Source organism: Balaenoptera acutorostrata, chromosome 3, assembly GCF_949987535.1.
Source record: "Balaenoptera acutorostrata chromosome 3, mBalAcu1.1, whole genome shotgun sequence".
Classification (NCBI taxonomy): Eukaryota; Metazoa; Chordata; class Mammalia; order Artiodactyla; family Balaenopteridae; genus Balaenoptera; species Balaenoptera acutorostrata.
This window is the reverse complement of record NC_080066.1, coordinates 2,452,895-2,479,542: the sequence shown is the minus strand read 5'-3', so window position 1 is coordinate 2,479,542 and position 26,648 is coordinate 2,452,895. Positions and strand designations below refer to the sequence as shown.

The 26,648-nt window shown below is 40.8% G+C and overlaps 1 protein-coding gene across 6 annotated transcripts in view; it reads right to left on the bottom strand.

Moving 5' to 3' along the window:
• The window catches only part of SVIL (supervillin), a 234,520-nt gene that overhangs the window by 202,594 nt on the left and 5,278 nt on the right, over positions 1–26,648 (bottom strand). Inside the window, exon 1 of one of the 6 annotated variants that reach the window (XM_057544480.1) lies at positions 21,362–21,383. The exons of the other annotated variants lie outside the window; for them this stretch is intronic. The gene's annotated coding sequence lies outside the window, so the exon portion shown is untranslated. Of the gene's footprint in view, positions 1–21,361; positions 21,384–26,648 lie in introns of those variants that run through there. 6 annotated transcript variants of the gene reach the window in all.

Genomic DNA, 26,648 nt, shown 5'->3' with positions numbered 1-26,648 from the left:
GGGCAGGAGGACAGAACAAAGGCCCCTCTGTCAGCCAGTCCTCAGGGTGCTCCAGCACCTACCGGGGCTCTGGGCTCAGAACAAAGACCCCAGCGAGGGACCAGTGGGGCGGACATGTGGCCCTGGGCAGGCGACCTCTGCTAGGGGAAGGGTCCAGACGTTGGCGGCCTCAAAGGGATAGAGGGAAGCATCAGTGGGCAATCCCTGGATCCGCCTGCAAATAACAGAGTCCTAAAACATGGGATGTTGCCCATCCCATCTGGAATGCCTCAGCAGCCCTGAAAAACAATCCATTCAGTGGAAAAGGCCAAGTCTCTCCGGGGAGGTAACTGTCAGATGTGTCCTTGACCTGGGTGTTTATTGTTTTAGACTGAATGTTTTGTCCCCCACACAAATTCATATGTTGAAACCTAACCCCCATTGTGAAAGTATTAGGAGGTGGGGTTTAGGAGTTGAGTAGGTCATGAGGGTGGAGCCCTCACGAATGGGATTAGTGCCCTGATAAGAGACACCAGAGAGCTTTCTGGCCCCTTCCACCATGTGAGAACACGGGGAAACGACAGCTAGCCATCTACGAGCCTGGAAGTGGGTCTTCACTAGACACCGGATATGCCAGCACCTTGACCTTGAGCTTCCAGCCTCCAGGACTGCAAGAAACACATTTGTTATTTAGGCACCCAGTCTATGGTGTTCTGTTATAGCAGCCCAAACAGTCGAAGACATTTATCAACACAGAAGTTCACTGCTATTTCTTACTTCTGTGGGCTGGGCATGCCCACCTTTTACCGCCAAACTGCAACCACTCTTCTCTCAACCAAATCTGTGATTTTCTGTTAGGTTTTCCAGTTCACAGAGCTCACGCCACTCTGCAAATCCACAGCATCTCACAAGTGTGTGCATGTTCACTTAGGAACTGAGCATGCACTAACAGGTGACAGAAAATAGGTTGTTTTACAATACCTTGGAAATGTTTACACCATGTCTGCCTCACTAGCAGGGATTATTTTCTCACTATTTTTTTTTTTAATCTCCAAAGCACCTGACACAGGCCCTCATGTAGAGTAGGTTCTCAATTATTTGTTCCCCAAATTCCATCTAGAATTTAATTTCTTTGGTTATTGATCATTTCCCCCCAGTTGTTCATTTCACCCACAACCAAGAAAACCATTTACTGGTGAAACAGAAAAATGAACTATTGTTCACTTTTATTTGAGGGAATAATCCTGGGACACAAACTCTTCCAATAACAAAGCCAGGATAGAAGATGCAACAACTGAATAATATTACCCTGGAGACTCAATCATTCATCCACAAAACACTCAGCTTTGGAGGGACAGTGACAAATGCACTGCCTCTGTCTTGGGAAGGGAAGGGAGGGAAGAAGATGTATGAACAAAAGTACACTGAAGTTCCACACGTGCAGTGAACGTATACACACAGGGCTCTTGCACACACAGCTGGTGCCACCAGCAATGCTCTTCATGGTACGACTGCTCCTCAGATTTCAGATTTTGGTTCAAATGGCGCCTCCTCCAAGAAGCCCTCCCTGACCACCACTGTAAAGTAGGTTTCTCCCCCCACCGCCTAATCCATTTTCCACACAGCACCCTTCTGAGCACCTAGCACATTTGTAAGCCTGGATTTCTTGGTCCACTGCTCATGTCTGTCTCCCCTTCCAGTCTGAAAACTCCAGGAGGGTAGGGACAGCTTGTTCTTTGCATCCCTGCTCAGAGAAGGTGTGTGTGTGACCAGTGAACGCTGTGAGGATACATGTGCCAGGATGGCCAATCCCACCGCCAAGGTCAAAGGTGGAGGAAGTTGGAAAAGCCGTCCTAAATCACAGAGGAAGTTCATGGGAGCAAATCATCACCCCCAGGAGCAGAGGAGACGGGCAGGCCTCAGGGGGAAATCCTGCTCCCTCCTTTTACTCACATAAAATGGGTACAGCCACTGCCAATGGGGTTGTGTCAGCTCCCCTGGCACAGTGCCCCGTACCCAGGACTTGAGCAATTACTGCCACTTCTTCCTCTCTCCTCCCGAGCCAGGTGATTTGGAAAAAAACACATACATACAAAGCACAAAATCCTCCTTGGCACAATCTAATGGACCCACATCCCTGGCGAGGGTGAGAGCCGGGTGGGGGAGAGGTAGGCAGAAAGGAGCGAGGAGGGTTATGTGATCAGAACGTAAGCTCGAGCTCACACTGAATTAGGAGTGAACCCCTCCCTGGGCATTCGGGTAACTGCTCCATTTCACTGCTTCCTCCATCAGCAAAGATAACCCAGAGTGACTCAAGGCCTGGCCTCCTAAACCAAAAGACATGTGCAGAAGCCTCTCAGGAGTCCTCAGGGGGTGCTACTTTAACTTTTAATACATTTAAGGAAACAATTTTTAAAACATTACCCTTCACTTATACACTGGTGTTACATTTAGGTTGAGATGCTTGCAGGGGATCCGTTTAAACCATGTCCATGTGGTACCAATTTTAAACATATTAATGCCTTTTGAAACGTCAGGAGAGCAGAAATGAGAGCTTTACAATTATTTTTTGAATGCATGGAACAGAAACCATGAAGTGTTAGAAGTTCTTTATCTCTGAATATTGGTAATTAAAGGAAAACATGGCGGGGCGGGGGGTCATTTTTCCTTTAATTTGCAACTTTCCCAAAGAGATCTGCAGTGCAGTCAAAGGTAATGTAAGCAGCATAAATATTCATGGTCAGAAGGAAAAAGGTGTGTATGGTAAACTGAATAATTGCTCCTCCCCCTCCCAAAAACAGACATTCATGTCCTAATCCCTGGAAGCTGTGAAGGTTACCTAACATGGCAAAGACTCTGCAGACGTAATAAAGTTAAGGATCTTGAGATGGGGAAATTATCCTGCATTATCTGGATGGGCCCAACATAATCACCAGTGTCCTCACAGGAAGAGGCAGAGGGATATTAACTACAGAAGAAAAGGATACGAGGATGGGAACAGACTGGAGAGATATGCTTTAAAAACGGAGGAAGGAATGCAGGGAAAAGCCAAGGAATGCAGGCAGATACTAGATGTTGAAAAAGACAAAGAAACAGAATCCCCTTGGGAGGCTCCAGAAGGAACTGGCCCTGCTAATACTTGTTTTTATCCCTGTAAGACTCATTTTGGACTTCTGACCTCTGGGACTGTAAAGGAATAAATCTGCATCCTTTAAGCCATTAAGCCTATGGTAATTTGTTACAGCAGCAGCAGGAAACAGATACAGTGTGATTGGTTTGTTACTAGATGAAAAATCTAATTTTAAAAGAATAATTATAAATTCTCACCCCCAAACACATAAACTTCTAAGTTTGACCTAATAAATTCTGGGTGCCTTTCCCTTTGCAAAAGCTAGAGCTCTGTTCCATTTCAGACAAAGACTCCTCCAGGATTATCAAATTCAGGGTATAACTGGAAATCTGTATTTTATTTTTTGTTCTATTATAAAGGTATGCCTTCTTGAATCTTATAGTGTTAACTTAGTTCTTAGATATAGTTCTTATCTCATATTAGGATTAAAATAGGAATAAAAGAGACACGATTTTACAGAAATTCACCATACCAAACTTAAAAAATTACAGCTTATCTGCAATCTGCTCTGGTTGTGTCTCAGGCTGTATTTGTTGGCTAAATAATATACACAGGAGTTTGAATGAGAACTCAAAACTTAATAATTTTATACCCATTGCTTTCCCTCCACTTCTGGAAACCGTTACAGCTGTAAAAGGACTAGTGCATTGTAACTAACCAATGTCTGACTAATAAAGAGCATAGCATCCCTCACTTAAGAAAACGGGTAAATGTGTTAGCTGACATAATTTCCCAAAACCTTACTCTGTAACTCAACCTGGAAACATCTGAAGCATTTATAAACAAAATAATAAGGAAATGAAAGAGCATCGCCCCATAGTTGCTTAAGAAGAATAATATGTAACAGTTTAAAATTCTAACAAAGAACAGAGGAAGTAAATTCAAGTAACTGAGCCACAGTGCTTTGATTGTATGCTCTGAATAGGAATCTTCTAGAGATGAAAAAGAACTGCAGGAAGTCATGACCCTTACTTGTAGTTTCCTGTTGGCAGTGCCATTGGAATTGGAATTCAGATACTCTTCTATGTATATTGCAGGTAGCATAAAGCAAATGAATAAACACACACTTCCTGTTGGAAATCCAGGCTTTCAATGTGGGAAAGGGGAGATACAAATATGGAATTAGAGAAAAGTGAGGAAGGACCATGTGAAGATGGATTTGAATGGGAGCATATCAGTATGAAGTAACGTTTTTCTTACATTTACTTCCTAACTCTGCCCAATGAAGAAGCCTAGACACTGGGACACCACCTCAGCAAAAAGCACACACGGCACCCAGATCTTGACTTCTAAGTACACTCCCCAAAAGGAACCAGGCTCCACAGAGAAATGCCTGATTCCAAATCTGCAGCAATGACAGTGCAAAGTGAATCCGGAACTTATACTGTCCCATTTGATGATTTTCCCGTAAGTGATCAGCTTTTGGTTACCTGAAGTGGGATAACCTAATTATACCTGTCTCCTGTTGTGATTAAATTAATACACAACATCACTTTTGGACAAAAGTGTCCAAACTGAATCTCATTATTAGGAAACAATGAGACAAACCCAGAAGGTGGGACATTTGTCATTACTGTAAGTCCAGAATTTGAAAATAAAAGACAGCTTCATGAAAAATAAAGAATGGCAATATCACTATTGTAGATTATAAGAGAGTAGAGAAGCAAACTCCCCCAAAATGCATGACTATTAATTGGATGTGGGTGGTCTGGGGCAGAGGGCATAAAAATTTTTTTTGGACAACTGGAAAAAAATTTTAAAGGAACTGTGCATTAGATAACATTATTGAGTTAATGGTAATTTTCTTCAGTGTGATAATGGTATTGTGGTTATAAGGAGACTGTCCTTATTTTTAGGAAATTCCTTAAGTATTTATTTAGGGATAAATTTCATGATGCTTGCAATTTAGATTCAAATGATTCAGCAAGGAAAAAAATGTATGTGAAAAATCATTGATAAATCCAGGTGAAAAGTATGCAAGATTCATTAAACTGTTCTTCACACTTTTCTGGAGGCTTAAACATTTTCAAAATTTAAAAAGTTGGAAGAAAAATTCCAAGGAAAGGGAACTTTAAATGTCTTCAAACCACATGCCATTAATTTCACCCTAAACTAATTTCTACTAATTACTATGCTTGCTTGTTTGATGATATTCAGGGAAGCAGTGCTAATAATAATGTCAGCTATAGCAGTTGTAGTAAAGAACCAAAGAAACAGTATTTTACAGATAAGAAGTTCTCTTTACATAATAATTAAATGGATTCTAAGCAATTTAAAATAACGTGGCATATTTACAAATAATAATAATCAAAGCCACTGTGCTAAGTACTTTTCATGTATTATCTCATTTACTCTCAGATTAAAACATCTAAGATAGGTACTATTATCACCCCCATTTTATAGATGAGGAAATTAAGACTTAGTAAAGTAATATAAAGCGCAGCTAATATGTCTATACACATATACATACATACACACATAGCTAGGCTGTGATTTAAACTCGGGTAGTCTGACCCACTAAATGATGGTAAAAACACCTTTCTTGGGGCTTCCCTGGTGGCGCAGTGGTTGAGAGTCTGCCTGCCAATGCAGGGGACACGGGTTCGAGCCCTGGTCTGGGAGGATCCCACATGCCACGGAGCAACTGGGCCCGTGAGCCACAATTACTGAGCCTGCACGTCTGGAGCCTGTGCTCCGCAACAAGAGAGGCCGCGATAGTGAGAGGCCCACGCACCGCGATGAAGAGTGGCCCCCACTTGCCGCAACTAGAGAAAGACCTCGCACAGAAACGAAGACCCAACACAGCCATAAATTAATTAATAAAAAAAAAAAAAAAAAACACCTTTCTTTTCAAAATGTGCAAACTTACATTAGTGAAAAAAGGAATTAGTTATCAGGAAACGAAAGATTTTGACACAGTTTTGAGACAATGAACACAACCATAAGCACATGCAACTATAAAAGAAGAACAGAATGCAGAATGCTTAGAAAAAATTACAGTCTGAAAATAAAAAGAACTAATGAAATTTTAAAATAAGGAATACCAAATAAAAATTTCAACAGATGAGTTTGAGGATAAAGTTATGGGAATCTCCCAGAACACGGAGCAAAGAGATGAGAAATTAAGGAAAAGATAAAAAGACAGAGCACTAAATCCAGGAAGTCTAACGTATGACTAATAGCAGTCCTAAAAACCAGAGAAAAGTGGGGGTAAAAGGAAGAAGAAATTATCAAAGAAATAATATAAGAAAACTTCCCAGAGCTAGAGAGAGACAGAAATCTTCAGACCTGAAGACTGTGCTGGTGATCACTGCACTGCCTCTCAGCTGCCAATCTACCCTCCATTCCCTCCTGCCTGATCCTGGAGCTGCATGTGGGAAACGTCTCTCCTTTGCCAGCTGCCATCCGGCCAGGCTTTGTTAGGGGGCTCAAGGGGTGGTACGCAAGGAAGGGCTTCCCTGCCGGGTGTGTTCTCACCTGCTTACTGCTGAGTGCCCGCAGGCCAGCAGCAGGCGCGAGATCCCGGGGCATCCCCTCGGCAGGTATCACCAGCATCCTTGCAGGTGGTTCCCAGCCACTCCAGCGGGTACCCGGTGAGGTGCAGCGGCCGCAAGCCTATGACTCTTGCTGAGTGAGAACTTGCAGGTACCCAGCAGGTCCTGTAGGCACCAGCGGGGGCTTCCTAAAACTTTCATCACCACCCCGGGAGGCAGTAGCCCACCCAGAACTGCATGCAGACCCTCACCCTGCTGCTCTCGCACAGTGGGCCACAGAGCCATGCCCTCTTCAAGGGGATCCGACCCTTGGCTCTCAGGTGGACGAGGGGCAGCTGCTTCCACATTGGATCCTGCCTCAACCCTAGAGATAGTGGTTGCTCCCTGTATCCACCAGCCCTATATCCATTACAGTTCTCTTTTCCCCTCTGTAGCTAATCCCCTGCTAACCCCTCTGTAGTTAATCCCCTGCTAACCCCTTTGCAGTTAATCCCCTGCTACTAGTTAGTAATTCTTTAAACTTTCCCTGTCCAAATTTCCGTGTGATTTTTGTCTCCTGAACAGAACCTGACCGATACACCCACTGACTACCAAACACAATAAACAAGAAAAGACTCTCACCCAGACATGTCACTGTGAAATCACTGTGAAATTGCAGGATACTGAGGAATAAAAAGAAAGAGAGAAACTCTAGGAGCCACCGAAAAGGAAAAAAGAGTCAGTTAAAAAGATTAAATAAAAAATCAGACCCACATGTGGCTTCTCAAATCAGTAGCAATGAGGCAAGATTTTGACACTGAGAGAAAAATTTATTTTAAATCTATAAATCCACACCAATCGTCGTGAAGAACATTTTCAAACGTGCAAGATTCAGGAAGTTTCCTTCAATCCTAGGAAGTCATGTGAGATTATATTCCACCAAAGTGAGAGTGAAAAACAAGAAAGGGGAAATGCAGCATACAAAAATGGTAGATCAAAGCCTGGAATTCAGAGAAAACTAGCAGGCTCAGGCCCGGAAAGCAATGAGAACTTCAGTGAGTGGGCTACACAAGGATGCAGAAGGAAAAAGGAATTTATTCCATTCAACAAATAAATGAGGTAGAAGCTAGAGGGTCTGAGGGATATGGTAAAGGAGACATGAGTCTTCCCTCAATAAATAAAAAGGTCAATAAAAACTCAAGGGAAAATAAATGCCAAAAACAAAATGCAAGAAAGACATAGTACAAATGTGCCGTGGTTTTGAGTGACTGGTGGAATTTAACAGAATGAACCCATTTGTAAATGACACTAGAAATTTTCTCCTTTGAGCAATGCTGTAGTTGCAATACAAGAACTACAGGGAGGGAAGTGTATTCATAGCGTATTACTGGGCCCTGCCGCAGGAAGTATTTACATTAACACACTCACTGTCTTGTAACCTTCAAACAACCTATGGACAAAACAAAGGAAATACTGCCAATTAGAGAAAGCAAACATTACCAACCTCAACAATGCAAAAGTAAAGACAACACGGAGAAAAGTTGAACGATGGACAAGGGGAAAAGAGAGGCAGACGAAAGGGTGGTGGTACTTAGGATCCTCATCTCACAAAACTTGGCACTTGAAATAAAAGGTAGAAAGTAGATGGAACAAGGTATATAGATCTATGAATATTAAATTTTTTTAACATCTTTATTGGAGTATAATTGCTTTACAATGGTGTGTTAGTTTCTGCTGTATAACAAAGTGAATCAGCTATACATATACATATATCCCCATATCTCCTCCCTCTTGCGTCTCCCTCCCACCCTCCCTATCCCACCCCTCTAGGTGGTCACAAAGCACCCAGCTGATCTCCCTGTGCTATGCGGCTGCTTCCCACTAGCTATCTATTTTACGTTTGGTAGTGTATATATATCCATGCCACTCTCTCACTTTGTCCCAGCTTACCCTTCCCCCTCCCCATGTCCTCAAGTCCATTTTCTACGTCTGCGTCTTTATGAATATTAAATTTTAAATTGCAAAGGTAACCAACAGAGAAATTCATGTAGCGATATAACTAAGAAGTTGTGCATGCCTGTGTGCACGTGGGTGGGCTCCATCCATCACAGCGGCAGTGTCAACAGATGAAACTCGAAGCAGATACACCAAAGAGAGCTGAGTAAATACGTTGTTAGTTATAGAAGTAATAACCACTACAGGAGCCATCAAAAATGTGTTGCCTCTGGAGAATAAGACTCCTGTGTTTTCATTATTAGTGCTTCACAACCATCTGACGTTTTTGTAATCATGTTCATGAATCACTTTGAGGTTAGGGCAAGAGTTGGCAAACATTTTCTGTAAATAACCAGATGGTAAATATTTTAGGCATTGTGAGCCGTACGGTTCTCCAGAAACTACACAACTCTGCCACTGTGGTGCCAATAGACATTTGTAAATGAGTGACTGTGACTGTGTTCCAATAAAACTTTATTTATACAAACAAGTGGCAAGATCGATATGGGCTGCAGGTTGTAGTCTGCAGACCTCTGATCTAGTCCAGTGTTTCCCAGACTACGTACTATAGGATGCTCCAATATGTTTAAGGATCTTCCTCCACAGAGAGGGCAGGGAGAGGCTCCATGTTCACAGAGCTTAGAAAATGGTGGGTTAAACGACGCTAAGCAGTCGCCTTTACCCCAGGACTTGAGCCTCCAACGTGCCTATGAGCCTGAATACCCAACCCGGAAGCACACAGTCTGAAGTACACACCAGGTCTCCAGTTTTTCTGAAGACACTGGAAAAACATCAAAGGCCACAGTGTTCTGTAAAACGGTTTGGGAAACAGTGTCATAACCGAATTCCTACCCTATAAAGATGAGAAAATAAGACTCAGAGTGGCACGTTACTTGCTCAAGGCTACTGGCTCGGTGGTGTCAGAAGCGGGACTGGGAGCCAGCACAGGGTGCCTGTCGCCACCCCACAGGGCGTCTGCTCAGATGCCCATGGAACCAACCAGCGCAGAGCTAAGGACATCTCTATCCTGAGCAACTCTAGGGGACACACTTCAAAAGAGTGTCACTACGTTGACGCCACAGTAATACTTACACTTCAAGAAACTGAAAACTATGGGCTTAGATTTTATTATTTTCTTTAGAAGCATCATGAGGTGAGCTGAAGTGATAAGGCTCAACCACTGTGAGTCTGTTTCCTCATCTATAATATGGGGGTGGGAAGAGGAGTAGGAAAAAGAGAAAACAAGGAAGAAGAATAAAATAATCTTTTTTCTCAACTTTTTAATGATTCGAGGTCACACTATTCAGTGGTACTAAGCGTACTTCGTATCTTACGACGTAAGTCACAAGTAGCTGTTGATTAAGCTCTCTATGAACCTACAGCAACAGCCAAAGCACAGAACACTGCTTAGGAGATAAAAGAAAGTTGAGGATCAGAGACAAATGAAAAGGGGTTGGGAAACCTAAGATATAATCACTCATTTTTTGTGAAGATAGTACTAAAATATGAAACAAAGCAACACAGTCCCAAACATGGAAATGTTCAGGATACAAACTGAAAAACAAAAACAGGTGGTCTAGGCAAGGTGGGATTAAACAGAATTGGGTATACCCACTGTGAAAATATCATCCTGGTTCCTAAGGTGGTTTCTGAATTTTAGAATGTTTTACAAGATCATTCTTTTCTTTTCATTCAAAGCCCAACCATTCCATTTTATTCATGTCTTTCAGGTGTCCTTTCATCGCCTGTGATTGTAAATGGAGATGGAGTTCTGAAAACATTCTTAGCCACCTGAGCCACAGGGCAGCTCTCGCCTAACACCCTCATTAATGGTGTGGAAATGAAGCCTGCTCCTTCCAGAACCATGGAAACACTGCCTCTGCTGACAGAATGTCCATCCAACCAAATCCGGGTGAGATGGAGCCAGAGGTCAATGGTCAGTAGCCCAGGGGAGAGCAGTAGCAGTTGACCTACAAACCTTGCTTGACCTTGTCCCAAGGTCACAAGCCACAAACTGTCCCTGAGGTCGGATCTTCCCCCCAGACTTGTCCTAATGGCCTCCCAGTTGGAAGCTGGCCAACCCCTGAGGCATGGTCACCAGATCCTTCAGAGACCACATACTGTAAGACTTCCTCTGTTAAACTCCTAAATCCCTGGGTAAGGTGGGACCGGATAAGGAGGAAGCAGCTGCAGGACAAGAAAAGTGAGGCCCCATCGGGGTGTTGGTATGAGGTTCCCAGATTCCAATGCAAACAAGCCCCTGACCAGCCCTGCCCAATGCAAGAACCATGGCCACACAAGGCTACTTGAAATGTGGTGGGTACAACAGAGGAACCAAATGATATATTTTAATTAATTTTAATTGGTTTTATCTATTTTTAAAAACTGAAACAGTGTAAAATATTTTTCCATGAAACACAAATATATTACTTTGGTAGGACACCATTTCTCTTTAAACGGTATATTACTTAAGATGGTGTTGATGTATTGCAGTGCCTGAATCTACACATAAATACATCACTGATCTACTTTGTGTGAACAAGATGATTCCATTTAAATGATTTCATTTCTACACACTGCTGTCCCCTGTAATGTGTTTGTTGGAATATTTTATGCCAACAGCACAGGTGACAGTAATAATTAGGTAAATCCTAATTGGTAGCTAAATCAAAATACTTGTTTTAATTAAAATATTTAATTTAATTATTCTTCTAATTTATAAAATAAATATGGTCAAACTTTCAAATTTAAAAGAGTCTTTGTACTGACACAAAATCAAGTGGAGATATAAAAGCTAGTACTATGATCACACAGTAAAGGATAAAAGGAACGAAACAAAGTAAGTAAAAAATGTGATTATCAAAGACAATTGTGGGAACCCTCCTGCACTGTTGGTGGTAATGTAAAGTGGTGCAGCCACTATGGAGAACAGAATGGAGGTTCCTTAAAAAACTAAAAATAGAGTTACCAAATGATCCTGCAATTCCACCCCTGGGCATGTATGTGGAGAAAACTCTAATTCAAAAAGATACATGCACCTCTATGTTCATAGCAGCACTATTCACAATAGCCAAGACATGGAAGCAACCTAAGTGCCCATCAACAGATGAATGGATAAAGAAGATGTGGTATATATACACAAGGAACACTACTCAGCCATAAAAAGAATGAAATAATGCTATTTGCAGCAACATGGATGGACCTAGAGATTATCATACTAAGTGAAGTAAGTCAGAAGAGAAAGACAAATACCATATGATATCACTTATATGTGGAATCTCAAATATGACACAAATGAAAAGAAACAGACTCACAGACATAGAAAACAAATTTATGGCTACCCAAGGGGAAAAGGGGGGAGGGATAAGTTAGGAGTATGGGATTAACAGATACATACTACTATATATAAAATAGATAAATAACAAAGTCCTACTGTATAGCACAGAGAACTATATTCAATATCTTGTAATAACCTATAATGGAAAAGAACCTGAAAAAGAGTATATATATGGCTGAATCACTTTGCTGTGCACCAGAAACTAACACAACACTGTAAATCAACTATGTTTCAATTAAAAAATAAATGAAAATAAAGACAATTGCAATTTGCTGTGGCAGAGCAAATTGAAAAAGCTGTTTACTACATTTAGAAAAACAAAGATAATAAAGCAGACAATATTAAGAGACAGTTTCAGCAAGGGCAGTGAATTTGATGCTCAGTCTCCTTCCAACAGTCACAAAGGAAACAGCCAAAATCATAATTAAATGACCAAGAAAAAATTTTTAATGATTTTTAGCAAAATCTGAGCTTGTAACTACGGCCAGCTATAAAATATCTTAGATTCTTGAATAAAAACAAAGGAGCATTTTTAGATGGAGAGATGGCAAAATACATTATTATTTAGTTATGGCAATGTTGTTCGAATATTATGAGGAAAAGATAGAAAAGATACTGTTGAAAGAGCGAAGGACTTTCAATTAGCAACCAAACAATTGCCCATAGAAAACACGCCATTTCTACCAATATCAAAGATAAATAAATTCAAAATTTGAAAAATCACAAGAATTTTCTTTAGCTTTAGATGAATTATGCAATATCAGAGACATTGCCCAATTAGTACTTTGAGTATGTTTTGTCTCAAAAGGCTTCCAAATTCATGAAGAAATGTTGTCAATTCGTAGACTAAGAAAACTGAACTCATGGTGAAGGTACTTTTGAATCTTGTACATCTGCCAAAGAAGGATTTCCACTAGATATGAAAACAAAAGGTTTCTATCGTGACAGACAGTACTGCTGCTATGTTGGGTCAAAAATCAACACTTACTAGACTTTTCTAACAAGAGACTGGCATTTCTCCTAGTGCTTCATTCTACTGTATGATAATAATTTTTAGTTGGCTTTCTAAAGCCTATGAAAACCATCATGGATATTGTTGTTAAAATTGTTCAGTATAGACACATAAATGCTAAGAATTACCACCAGTTTAAAGAACCGCTGAAAGAAATACATGACAATGAATTTAATGATTATGTGTTCTTTGCCAGTGATCTTTGGTTGTCATGAAACAGTTTTACAAAGATTCACTGTATACTTAAGCAATTCAAGGTTTTCTGTAAACAAATAATAAAGATTAAAAAAGTGCTGTTGGCTTATGTTTTCTCACAGACATTACACTGCATATGAACAAGCTAAATTTAAAGCTCCAAGGAAAGGAAAAGCTTATTTATGACCTAGCTAGAAAGTGTGAGAATTTATATCAAAATTGATACTTTTCATAAATGAAAAATAATTGTTTTATGCATTTTCATAACTTGGATCAATATGCAGAAGATTTGATTGAAATAAAAAGCTTTATATGAATTGCCTACAATCTACAAGAAAAATTTGAAGAACACTTTATTGAGATTGATAAATTTAGAGTTGGTTTTCAATTTTTATAATATCCCTTTGAATTTGATGTTAGTAATTCTGAGTTGGCATGAGAGTTACCAAATTCACATAACTTGAACAGACTTTAAAACTGACAAGCTTTTAGTTTCAAAAAATCAAATCAATTCTTCTAAAAAGATGAACCAGTTTTGTTAACTGAATGGCAAATATTAAAGGAAAAGTATTTTTGACACTTGATTCAGTTATTGGAAAACTTAAGTATGTTTGAAACTTGGTTACACAAATCTACTTTTTCAACTACAAATTTTATGAAATCTAAACACAGACCCAAGTATTTCAGATGTAGTGCCTGAATTTATGCTATAATGCTAACATATATACCAAATTTCAAGACTTAGTACAATAAAATAAAGAAGTCTCATTAACATTTTTATACTGTTTACATGTAGCAATGATAACATTTTGGGAAGACTGAGTTAAAGAAAATATATTATTAAAATTAATTTCACCTGTTTCTTTTTAATTTTTTCAATGTGACTATCAGAAAAATTTTAAATTACATACGTGGCTCACATTATATTCTATTGAATAGCTGGAGATGCCGGCTACTCAAAGTAGTCTTTTCCCAGAAGCATCAATATTATCTGAAAGTTTCTGAGAAATGCAGACTTTTAGGTCCCAGCTGAAACCTACTGAACAGAATCTGAATTTTATTGAAAATCCCTGGTTTGGCCAATATGAAATAATAGGAAACAGATTTAAGCCTTTGCCTGAGACAAGCAAAAACAAATAAGCACATCCCCACCCCTACAAAAAGACAGAGGGTGGGGGGAAAGGAAAAGAAACCAGACAAAATATATGAAATAATGGTTTTCAGGAGACAAGACATCAGGAAGCAAATGAGGCGAGCCTATGAGTATCCCAGCTTATTGCCTTAAGAGATTTCCTGGCCAAGACACAGAGAGAGAGAATCCAAGAAGAGCCCAGTAGATTCCCTGAGTTGAGGATACAGAGCTGAGAGTCTAGGAAGACCCAAAGCAGCTAGAGTCTGTAGGAAAGAGCAGAAAGCTGCACAGAGAGAAAACTCCAGCTATCTGCAAAAGTCACTCTTGAAATATACAAATCAATTTTCACTGCAAAGTAAAGGAGCTGTTACAGTGGAGGATTACCGGACTGAATGTCAATATTATGACATAGTATGAGTGTGTTTCATGTTTGGTAATTGCAATCATTGTTGCTTTTGTTGTGGTCATGCATGTACAATGCTTGGTGTCAGTCTATTTATCTCTTGTAAAAATAAAATACAGTGTGTGTGGGGGGGGGGAAATCTTAAAAAGGAAAAAAAAAAAAGTCACTCTTGAGTATTCAGCAGAACACTGATCACTGCATGTGTGTGGGCAAACTATCTGTGGCTGGGAAAAAAATACCAGGATAGATTAGACGTATCACTGTCTGGTGCTCACACGGGGCCAGGAATAGTACCTATTTCCACCAGACAGATTGGAAAACCTCATAAATCAGCAGCATTAAGTACTCAGGAAGATCTTGCCTCTTTAGTGTGAAATATTAGCCCTAGATTGAGCACTGCCCCAGTCCCTTCCCCGCTAAGCCTCAGAAGCAAGATACAAAAGAATTGCTTGTCCCCAACTAATTTAGCTATGGTCCAAAAAGAAGCTCCAGAATATTTATAGTGATACAAAAATATCCAGAACCCAAGAAGATAAAAATAACAATGTCTGGCATCCAATTAAAAAAAAAAAAGTTAGGCATGCAAAGAAGCAAGAAAATCCAACCCATGAGGGGAAATATCAAACAATTAAAACTGACCCAGAATTAAGACAGATATTAGAATTATCAGGCAAGGACAGAGATTCAAGATTTTAAATAGAGACATGAATTTATAAAACACAATTATAGAGATGAAATCTACAACATGTGAGATGAAAAATACACTGGATAAGACTAATGGTAGAATAGACATTGCAGAAGAAAAGATTAGTGAACTTGAAGACAGTAATAGAAACATCTGAAATGAGAAAAGAAAAAGAGAGAGTTAAAAAAAAAAAATGAACAGAGCATGAATGAGCTGTAGAGATAGCTCAGGCATTCTGATATACATGAAATACGAGCCCTCATGGCAGAGGAGGGGTAGAAAAAATATTTGAAGAAATAATGACTCAAAATATTCCAAATCTAAGAAAAATATAAGCCCCAAAAACACAAGGAGCTCAACTAATCCCAAGTATAAGAAATAAATACCAAGGCACATCATTAATTGCTCAAAACCAGTGATAAAAAAAAATCTTAAAAGCAGTCAGGTGAAAAAGAACACATCATAGAAGAAGAAAGATAACGATGATAGCAGATTTTATGTCAAAAAAAATGTAAGTGACAAGACAGTGAAGCAACATCTTTAAAGAACTGAAAGGAAAAAACTGTCAATCTAGAATTCTACACCCTGCAAAAATATATTCCAAAAATGAAGGCAAATAAAGACATTATCAGATATATAAAAGTAGAAAGAACTCATTAGCAGCAGTCCTGCATAACAAAAAATGTTAAAGGAAGGCCTTTTAAGCAGAAGGAAAATGATACCAGGTAGAAATATGGATATACACAAAGGAATGAAGAACACTAGAAATGGCAATTACCTAAGTAAATATATGACTTTTTTTCTTATTATTTAAATCTTTTTAAAGGAGAAGTGACTTCTAAAACAAAAATAATAATTTATGTGGAGTTAATTACACATATAAAAGTAAAGTGTATGACAACAATAATACAAGGGCCAAGATGGAAGTACACTATTGAAAGGTTCTTATAATATAGGAAAAGTAGTATAACATCCCTTAAGGGTAGATGATTAAAGATGTATACTGTACACCCTAAAGCAACTACTAAAATAACGAAGCAAAGAGATAGAGCTAATAATCCATCAAAGGAGTGAAAATGGGATTGTAAAAAATTCTCAAATAATCCAAAAGAAAGCAGAAAAACAGGAAAAGAGAATAAAGGACAGGATAAATTAAAAAAAAAAAAGGCAAGGTTACAGACTCCAAACTAATGATATCAGTAATTACATTAAATGTAAATGGTCTAAAACACCAATTAAAAGACAGATATTGTCAAATTGGAAAAATAAAAGCAAGATCCAAAACCCATACTACCTACAAGAAATGCACTTTAATATAAAGACACAAATAGGTTTACAGTAAAAGGATGGAAAAAGATATACCATGCTAACAGACAAAGGATATTTCAGAGCAAAGATTATCATCTGGTATAAAGAAAGTCACTTCATAATGAAAACTGTCCAGTTCATCAATAGGACTTAACAATCCTAAATATCTATTCAACTTAACAAGCATGCTTCCAAACACATGAAGCAAAAACTGATAGAACTTCAAGAAGAAAGGCCAATTCAAAAGAACAGTCACATATGTCAATACTGTTCTCTCAATATTTAATAGGACAAGTAGACAGAAAATCAGTAAATGTAGAAAAGATTTGAACAAGATCCCCAGGTGATCTGTATGCACATTAAGGTCTGAGAGGCACTGCTCTACCTAATCATAATGGATAGACAGTCCATATTCAGTCAACTTCTAGCAAATTTTTCTTTTGGCTTCTTACTGGTATCATCATAACTGGTACAGGCATACCTCATTTTATCGCATGTTGCTTTATTGCACTTGATAGATGCTGTGTTCTTTACAAACTGATATCAATGCAAGTGGCAACCTTACATCAATCAAGTCTATTGGTGTCATTTTTCCAACAGCATTTGCTTACTTCATGTCTCTGTGTCACATTTTGGTAATTCTTGCAATATTTCAAACTTTTTCATTATTATATTTGTTTGGTGATCTGTGATCAGTGATCTTTTGATGTTACTACTACAACTTGCTGAAGGCTCAGATGATGGTTAGCATTTTTTAGCAAGAAAGTGTTTTTTAATTAAACCATGTACGTTGTTTTTTTTAGACATAATGCTATTGCACACCTAACAGACTACAGTATATTGTAAACAAAACTTTTATACGCACTGGGAAAACAAAAAATTCATGTCACTCGCTTTATTGTGGCACTTGCTTTACGGCACAGGTCTGGAACCAAACCTGCAATATCTCCGAGGAATGCCTGTATACTTCTGTCTGGCTTCCAGGCTAATCAGGAATTAGAGGAGAAGGTAACTTTAGGAAAGCTAATCTTAAAAAATAAATCACAGAATTTAGAGATAGTAGAGTTGAAAGAATCTGGATTTACTCACCTTATAGACCTAGAAATAACACCAGCTCCACCACTTAGATTTAAATTTCTTGAGACTTTAGGTACTCATCTGTGGGACTACGTTAAGAGCTACCATAAAGTAATGTATAGACAATGTCTAGCACACAGCCTACCCCAGAATGCATGATCAGTAAACATTAATTCCTTTCCCACCAGCATGGACTAGTCAGTAAACACTCCTGGTACAGAGATTAGCTTTCCAGCACATCTGCCTGAATAATCTCAGTAAGGATGGGGAAGGTCAAGATCTTCAACAGCAAAGCATGCCAGTATCTCTATTCTGATCACTGAATATCCTGACACACCACTTGAACTCAGCCAATACTTTTCCTTCTAACCCTCAATGAAGAGGTTTACTTTATTTATAGTGGTCACTGACATTCTTCTAACAGCTGTTGCCTTCCAACTCATAATGCATTAAGAGTGAAAGGAAGAAGTTGAACAGCTTTATAACAAAGTTTTAAATTGTGGGAAATATATTAAAAATATTGGTATTTTAAGTATCTTTAAAAACCCCATTGGAAAATATCACTTGTTATTGACCTAATAAAATCAAGAGTGAAAAAACAGGGCTAAGAGACGACATGGAATCCAGGCCAGACCCTAGTACTTGCTTCCTTTAAGATCTTGAGTAGAACATTTTTCTTTGTGACCCTTAAAATACCTCATCTAGAAAAGAAAGATAGACAAGCCCAGTTCATCATATAGAGTGCAAAAAGAATTTAAATGAGATGCATCTGAAACTATTAAAAAAAATACTTAAGTTCAAGTATTATTATTTTCAATGATCATGGTCATTGGTTCCTCCTATTAATATGGAAAATCAAGAGGTAACCGGGGGGTAAAAACTGTCAAATATCGGGCTTCCCTGGTGGCGCAGTGGTTGAGAATCTGCCTGCCAATGCAGGGGACACGGGTTCGAGCCCTGGTATGGGAAGATCCCACATGCCACGGAGCAACTGGGCCCGTGAGCCACAACTACTGAGCCTGCGCGTCTGAAGCCTGTGCTCCGCAACAAGAGAGGCCGCGACAGTGAGAGGCCCACGCACCGTGATGAAGAGTGGCCCCCGCTTGCCACAACTAGAGAAAGCCCTCGCACAGAAACGAAGACCCAACACAGCCATAAATAAATAAATAAATAAATAAATAAATATATTAAAAAAAAAAAAACTGTCAAATATCAAGCCACTATTCTTCTCCTTTTTAGATTTATGCACTCAATACTTGTCAGCAACTATAAGTTTTTATAAAGCTCAAAAATTTCCCAAATTACTACTGAAGAGATTTCTCTGCAAGGAACAGGAAGTGCAGTAATAAGAAAACAAGTTTGAGTAATTTTTCTAAGACTATATTACATAAAGCCCAAGAAGTCAAGAAATTTTGGCTTAACACAGGCCCAAACTTTCACCCAAAACCCTGTTAGAAAGTTAAGAAACAGTGGCAACATCATACCTCAATAAAGCTATAAAAAGAAAGAAAGGAAAGAAAGAAAGGAAAGAAAGAAAGAAAGAAGGGGGGGGGAGGAGGGAGGGAGGAAGGAAGAAGGAAAGAGAGAAAGAAAGTAAAAAGAAGAAAGAAAGCAAGCAGTGGCAATGGCAGTTTGGAGAATGCACACATTAAAACAACAGCAAAACAAAAACAAAAAACAGTGCTGTCACTATGTTAGACACAGATCTGGGACAATCAACGTCTTCAGCAAAAAGCAGGCAAATACTTGACTCCTATTCTCTAAACCCAATGTGGACTTAAGAGCACTAAAATCTCCAATCCTACTTTGACAGCCTTATTCTTAAAATTTTACATTAGCATTTTGCTGCCTTTCTGGAATCTCCCATTACTCATGTGCCATTCAATACAATATCACTGCCATTTATTTACTGGCTTAGCACACTGGGAGCTCAATGTACCTTGGAGTCAGAAGACCCAGGTTTAAATGTCTATCCTGTCACCCGCTAGATAAATGATTCTGACCAGTCCTTCACCTCTGTGAGCCTCAATACTGCTCTTCTGTGAAATGGGAATAACACTACCTACTTCAAGTGGTGGTTATGATTAAGTGACATTAGCAATGTGAAAGTGCCCTGCACGTAAAAGTGCTCCTATATGTATAAGCTTAAATAAGTATCTCCTAAATTCAAACGATGATTATTCATGACGAGTCATGTTCATAGCACTTTAACTGAAACTTCCAGTATTCACTAACAAGAAGGCATTACTCTTAGAAAGAGCTGTTTGTCCTACCACACTATGAATGATACTTTAGGGAATAATAATAATAGTAATAATAACAGGAACCCATCTTGAGAAAAATTATCTGAAGAGTCTTTTCATCTTTTAAATTGTCTCCACTCTATCTATAGAGAAACTAAAAAAAAATATTAAATCCACAGGCATCCTCGTATTTACCTACACTGAGTAAGGATGACTAATTCGGTAAGCCTAAACACAATGGGGGCAACTCCTTCAGAGCTCATTAACTCTCCCCAGCTCTCCCTAGATTCGAAAACAATGCGGAAAGCATTTGGGAAATGGGACACCAAAATGAAATAGAAAAGCCATTCTGGGGTAACTATCAGCAATCCGTGTGGATCTGGCAACCAAAGAGAAAAAGGTTTGGGTGATGATTCTGCAAACACAGCACTTATCTTCATGAAGGAGACTTTTAGCTGAAATGGGAAGTAATGGAGTAGAAAATGTGTACAGTCGGCCCTCTACATCTGGGTTCCGCATCTGCGGATTCAACCAATCGCGGATCTGCATATGCGGGAATCCCGAGAATACCAAGGACAGACTGTATTGCAAACTATGCTTATGGGGCAAAAAACATATAAGTGGGTTTTTAAATGTTAGTGGCTCTACCATCAGATAAAGGATACTACTACTTGAACCTAGAACCAGTGTCTGTGCTCAAAATGAAAGTGGGAAGTTTTCCACAATAAATTTGCAGTTTCCTCTAAGGTTTTTTTTGTTTGTTTTTTTCCCAAGAAGCCTAGACATGAGCGATGGAACTAATTTGTTCATGGAAAAAAATAAAGTGCTTTCACTGCCTGCTGTTTCCTTCCAACACTGGGAGAACCAAGTATAGAAAAAAAAATGCCACATGATGAAAGCTTTTAGTTTTCTTAAGAAGTGATGAAATTAAAAACACACACACACACACAGATGTTGGGTTTACATAAATAATGAACTGAAACATTTTTCTACTATATAATTTTCTTGTCGAGCATATAATGTGCTTTTCTTTTTCCTGGAAATTCAATGTCAGAACTGTATGACGATGACAGTTTTTCAACAGATAACTGGATAATTCTGGGGTCAGAAGAATATAAACATATATATATATATATATATATATATACACACACACACACACACATATATCTACATATCACATATATCTTACTTAAAAGTCTTACGTCAGATTTATTTTTAGGTATGGGAAGGAAACAGTTTAACATTGCTTGAAATAAGTTCTTTATACTTGAGGTCACGGTCTATCAATTTTTCTAGGAATGTAGGTTCTTAGCCTTTTTCTTACAGCTCTTGGACTTAAAGTCCAACAGATTAAAAATCGCAGCTCTTCAAAAAAGAAAGCACGTTTACCTCCAAATCTTCAAGCATGGACTTTTCTCCTCACGGCACAGAGCTCGGGAACAGCGGACTGTCTTTCCACTTACACTCCTATTAAGAGCCACATCTGAAACCGGACATACAGACACAACCCTGAAGCAGGCCATCCTCGTCCAAGTTTCTTCTTGAGCCCCAGAGTGATCCATCCTGAAAGGCCACCCTGGGTCCCCACAAACTCCCTCTGAGAGAAAGCTGGTCCAGCTTCCCTTTCAAGCCTCTCTTTTTCTCCAAGAATCACAGGTTTCACCAACCTGCCTGGCCAGTATTCTTAAAATCACAGCTGGGTTTTATCAGAAATACAGACGTTTGATCCTTGAAAGGCACTGAAGATAAGAGCAGTGTCGTCTACACCACGCTGGGTGTGAAGATGAGACTTGAGGGCTCACACAGATATGCTTCTGATAGTGAGGAAGTCCCTCTTCCCTTCAGCAGGCCTGAAATAGAAGCACTTTCCTCCCCCAGACACAGTTGAGAACAGCAAGGCGGACACCAGAGGCTGCTGGCTGCGACACACAGCACCACAAAAAGAGGCAGAGTGCTGTAGAGTACAGTCCCTCCCGGGTGACAATAAGCCTGGCAGCCAGTTTCTGCAAAGCTTGGCAGAGCGAAAAGAAAGCCTCTGTAGAAATACAGTTGGCAAAACACTGAGTATAAAGGACACTCTGAGAAAATGCATAATTGCAGACTCAGAGCCACTGTCTCGGCCAGTACATCCTTTATGGGACAGTGGAGGAAGTCTAGATCCCCACTGGACATCCTGTAAGCCCATGGCTCTCCAGGCTTTCTTCTTCCTTTGTTACATGCAGCGGTGCAGATGGACACAGAAGGAAAAGTAAACCTACAAGACATTGACCTGGTGTCTCCTTGATTGCATAAAGTTTACGACTTGGGACCTGAATTCAAACCCAGACCTGACTACTTACTGTCTTCTCTCATTTGAGGTACTTAACCTATCAAGGTTTCAGCTCAGAGATGGTGCTGATTCAAAGACGCCCAGCACGTCAAGCCCGATGCTTAGAGCCGGACGCACGGTCCCAGCCGGTCCTCGAAGCTGCCATAATCAGCAGCCTCACCGCGCCCACCACTGCATCCCGTGTGCCCCGTTACACCTGGGATGTGCTTCCATCTCACCTACAACACGTTCCCGTGCTGGCAAAGCCATCTCCGACTGTAAGCCCCCTGAGGGCAGGATTCGCTCTGTATTCTCAATGCCAAGCCCGCACACACGTGCACACACACGTCGTTAACAGACGTTTGCTGACCAAACCAGTGAATGAATCAACAGTCTGACTGATCACTTTCATGTCTTGTTGTCTATATAATCCCAATTTAAGAGACCTTTCCCCAGGTGTTGTTATAGACAGATTACTAGATTAGGTGAACTGAACCTGATGACCACATCAAGATTCTGCTAGATACCAATTACAGAACATTGCTGAAACAAAGATCCCTTGGTCTGGGTGAGTCTACAGGAACATAAGCTCCTATTCCAATGCTCTAAGCAGACTCCCCTATCTACCAGGGCAGAAAAAATGGGCTCCCTTTTAATTGGGAAGGTCTAGAAGCAAACTCCATTTTGGCACAGGTAAGCATCCTTTCCCTTTGTTTTTCAGAATTTAAAAAAAAAAAAAAAAGGAGAGAAAGGTGCAAGGGCTCCAGGGCTCATGGGGAACACCGCCTAGCAGGGGCCGCACCCCGGACGCTCTCCCTGCAGCCCTGGCTCAAGGCATCCTTCCCCACTGCTTCCCAACAGCCAACCTGTTCTATCCTGACCCTGAGGATACCCCTCCGTGTTCGTAGCTTTGGAGAGAAAAATAAAGAGTCCCAAATCAGGGTGAATCCGTGAAGGATCTCCCCAGACCTCCTCTCCCCCATATTTTCATGGATGAGGGATCACTGATAGGAAATACCCACCATGAGCCTCTAGAACAGCACAGATTCGAGATGACCGATCACTCGGAACTTACACGCAAGCCAGACTGGCCACACAGTACAAACTCAACTTCCTTTCAAGATCTTTCAGAAATATAATTTGAAAGGGGGGGGGGGGGGAAGCAAATGTTAATTCTGCTCTGTGTATGTACAATTTCCATTTGCAAGGAAGAGGTTATCCAAAAACAAGCTCATGTTTCAGTGACTTTCACGGCACTGCCATGTGAAAGGAGAGCCAAAATAAATCTCAAAACCATTACCCCCAAAGTTCAACCCTTTGAAATGCCCTGACTTGACCAGTTTCAAGACTGGTGTTTCCCAGTTTCAATTCCAAGAACCTTTTTTTTTTTTTTTTTAAACAAACATCTAAATAAAAACTGTGACAGCGTATATAATGTATGTCATGATTATACCCGATGCAGGTGACAGCCAAACAGGATTGGCTTGGGACAAAGACAGAAGGGCCTGCAAATTGTGGGTTTGAAAAAATAAAGGAGAAAGAATCTACATCTCAGGAAGCGCCGTCAAAGAAGGGGAGGAAGGCCTGTCTATCTGAAAGGGACTAAGAAAGTAAATCTTAACAGTGCTCAGCACAAGAAAAAAAATGTGTCATTATGTGTGGTGACAGATGTTAACTAGACTTATTGTGATCATCTCGTGATACAGACAAGTACTGAATCATTATGTTGTAGGACTGAAGCTGGTATGTCAATTACAGCTCAGTAAAAGGAATGAAGAGGGTTAAAAGGGGGTGGGGTCGGGGAGGGGAGGAAGAGAGAAAGGGCAGGACAGGAACAAAGCCACGGGAGGCCTGGGGAAGCGCACACACACAAAGGGGCAGCAAGGAGCCGAGAGAGGGGGAGCTGTAACAGGGCCACAGGAGCAGCCGGAGGAAAAGCCGACAGAAGTCAGCAGCAAGGACAGCAAGGGGGAAAAGCCACCCCGTGTCAAAGGGCAGGCTGGCTAGTGGGGGGAAGCAACTAAACACCAAGGACAGATGGAGATAAGGGCATCCAAGGCAAAGCGTCCCTAAGACACCTGACACCAGAGACTGCGCGGCAACAGACCAGGAGCAGGAGGGGCAGGCGTCAAAGAGCAAACACAGGGTACCAGAAGGAGCGGAAAGCTGCCTAAGTTTGGGGTTGCTGTTGGAGGCATACGGGGAGCAAAACCGTGGCTGCACGGGGCACCCGGGGGAGTCCTGGGCCCAGGAGGGGCCTCATGGCTGCACCCCCAAAGCGCATCACCTTCTTCCTCCTACGGGGAAGTGGCTGCTGCTTCCAGCCTCTAAGCAGCACGATGCTGAAGGCACTACCTGGTCCCCACGACCGAGGGAGCGGGCTCACCTCCCAACGGCCCCCCTGTGAGAAGGAGGATGCGATAACTCTGACCACCCGTGAATATCTGACATCCAGCAAGAATGGTGTAGCGTCCAGAGCATCAAATGGGGAGAAATACTTCGATGCAGTTAACGTGAAGTCTCCTTCTGAAAGGAGCTGAGCCGGCTGGAGAAGGATAACAGGTCCAGTTACCATGCTGGGCCTCTGTGTGTCTGCAGGTGTGTGCGCACAGGTGTGCACGTGTGTGATGGGAAGGAGGGGTGACTGTGTGAGAAAGCTGGATGGACCTAGAGATCATCCATCATACTGAGTGAAGTAAGTCAGACACAGACAAATATCATATGGTATCACTTAAGTGTGGAATCGAAAAAAATGATATCAATGTACTTATTTAAAAAACAGAAAAAGACTCACAGACATAAAAAACAAACTTATGGTTACCAAAGGGGAAGGGGAGGAGGGATAAATTAGGAATTTGGAATGAACAGATACACACTACTATATATAAAATAGATAAACAGCAAGGTCCTACTGTATAGCACAGGGAACTCTACTCAACATCTTGTAATAACCTATAATGGAAAATAAGCTGAAAAACAATAGATTTATATCTATCTATATCTGTACCTATATATAGATATATAGAAAACTAAATCACTTTGCTGTACTCCTGAAACTAACACAACATTGTAAATCAACTACAGTTCAATTAAAAAAATAAAGGGGAAAAAAAAAAAGAAAGCTGGCAGCTGTGCTCGAGAGCCAAGACTTGAAAACAGAACATGATGAATAAACAATTATAACGTGCAGAGAAGTGTAACAAGGAAGAGAGTTATCCCAGGGAAAGGACCCAGCGAGGACCACTGCAGTCAGCGCAAGTACAGCGAAGTCTCCAGAAGGAGAGGACTCGTCCTTTAGTTTTGAGCAAGCTGACTCTTCCAAGACTTGGCCAGTGAGGGCGCTGAGTTCTGAGGCAGGACCTTGTGATTCTAGTCCTAGCCCAGGCAGGGTTCTCAACGGCAGGCAGAGCCTGTTTCCCCTTCTGTACAATACAGCCCACCCACCCCCGCCCCCGGGTCATCAGCCCTGAGAACCAAACAGAGTTCCTGAGAGTCTCAAAAGAGAACGGCAGCTAAACCAACTGAAGGCCGAAACGTTGTCAAAAATCTAAGATTCCTGTGCAAAAGGGATGAAGTAAAAGATATGCGAATGTGTCCATGGCGCCCAGAAGGGGATTAAAGGGCTTAGAATTGTGGGTCTAACTCAGCAACTCTGGGTCGCTGGGTGAGCTGAAGCCACAGCCGTTTCCAGCACAAGAGCCCCTAAGAGGGAGACGAGCATCGGTGTCTGAGGCTTTCCCACGTGTCCAAGTGATCAGGGTTTACTTTATAACCTCTTCTAGAACAAAGGGATTGAAGCTGACTCAGTCCCTGTAAGGGACTGGATTTACGCTTGTAGCTGCTAGAGGCCATTCATTCCCCTCAATTCACAGGAATTAGGAGGCAAGATGCTTTGGAGTGCTGGGCAGGACTCAGGGGCCGGGGGGCGGGGCGGGGGGGTGCAGGTAGAGACAGGTGTGTCTACACGCACAGGCAAGGCCTTCTCTTGTTAGTACACGTACTCAACATTTGATCAACCTTATAATGCTTCTTCTATCTTCCTGTACCCAGACCCTCCTCCTCGGCTTTATTTGAGCAGACGTGGTGACAACACCAATGGGATTACACAAAAAGCTGCCTGAAGAGGCACTTTCACAAAAAAAAGACGCTGCCTCTGTTACAGCCCTCATATTGTACTTGTTTATGTCTGCTGTTTCTGAGCTGTTGCGTCCATCCAGGGCTGGGCCCAAGCCCTTGTTCACCTTCAGGCCTGCTGCCATGTAAACACTCAACCTAAGATTTGCTGAAGTAAACCAGGGAGCCAAATCATCTCAGATAAGTAACAGCAACAACTTCTTGGAAACTGCAGTTTTCTCACAGATAAGGTAA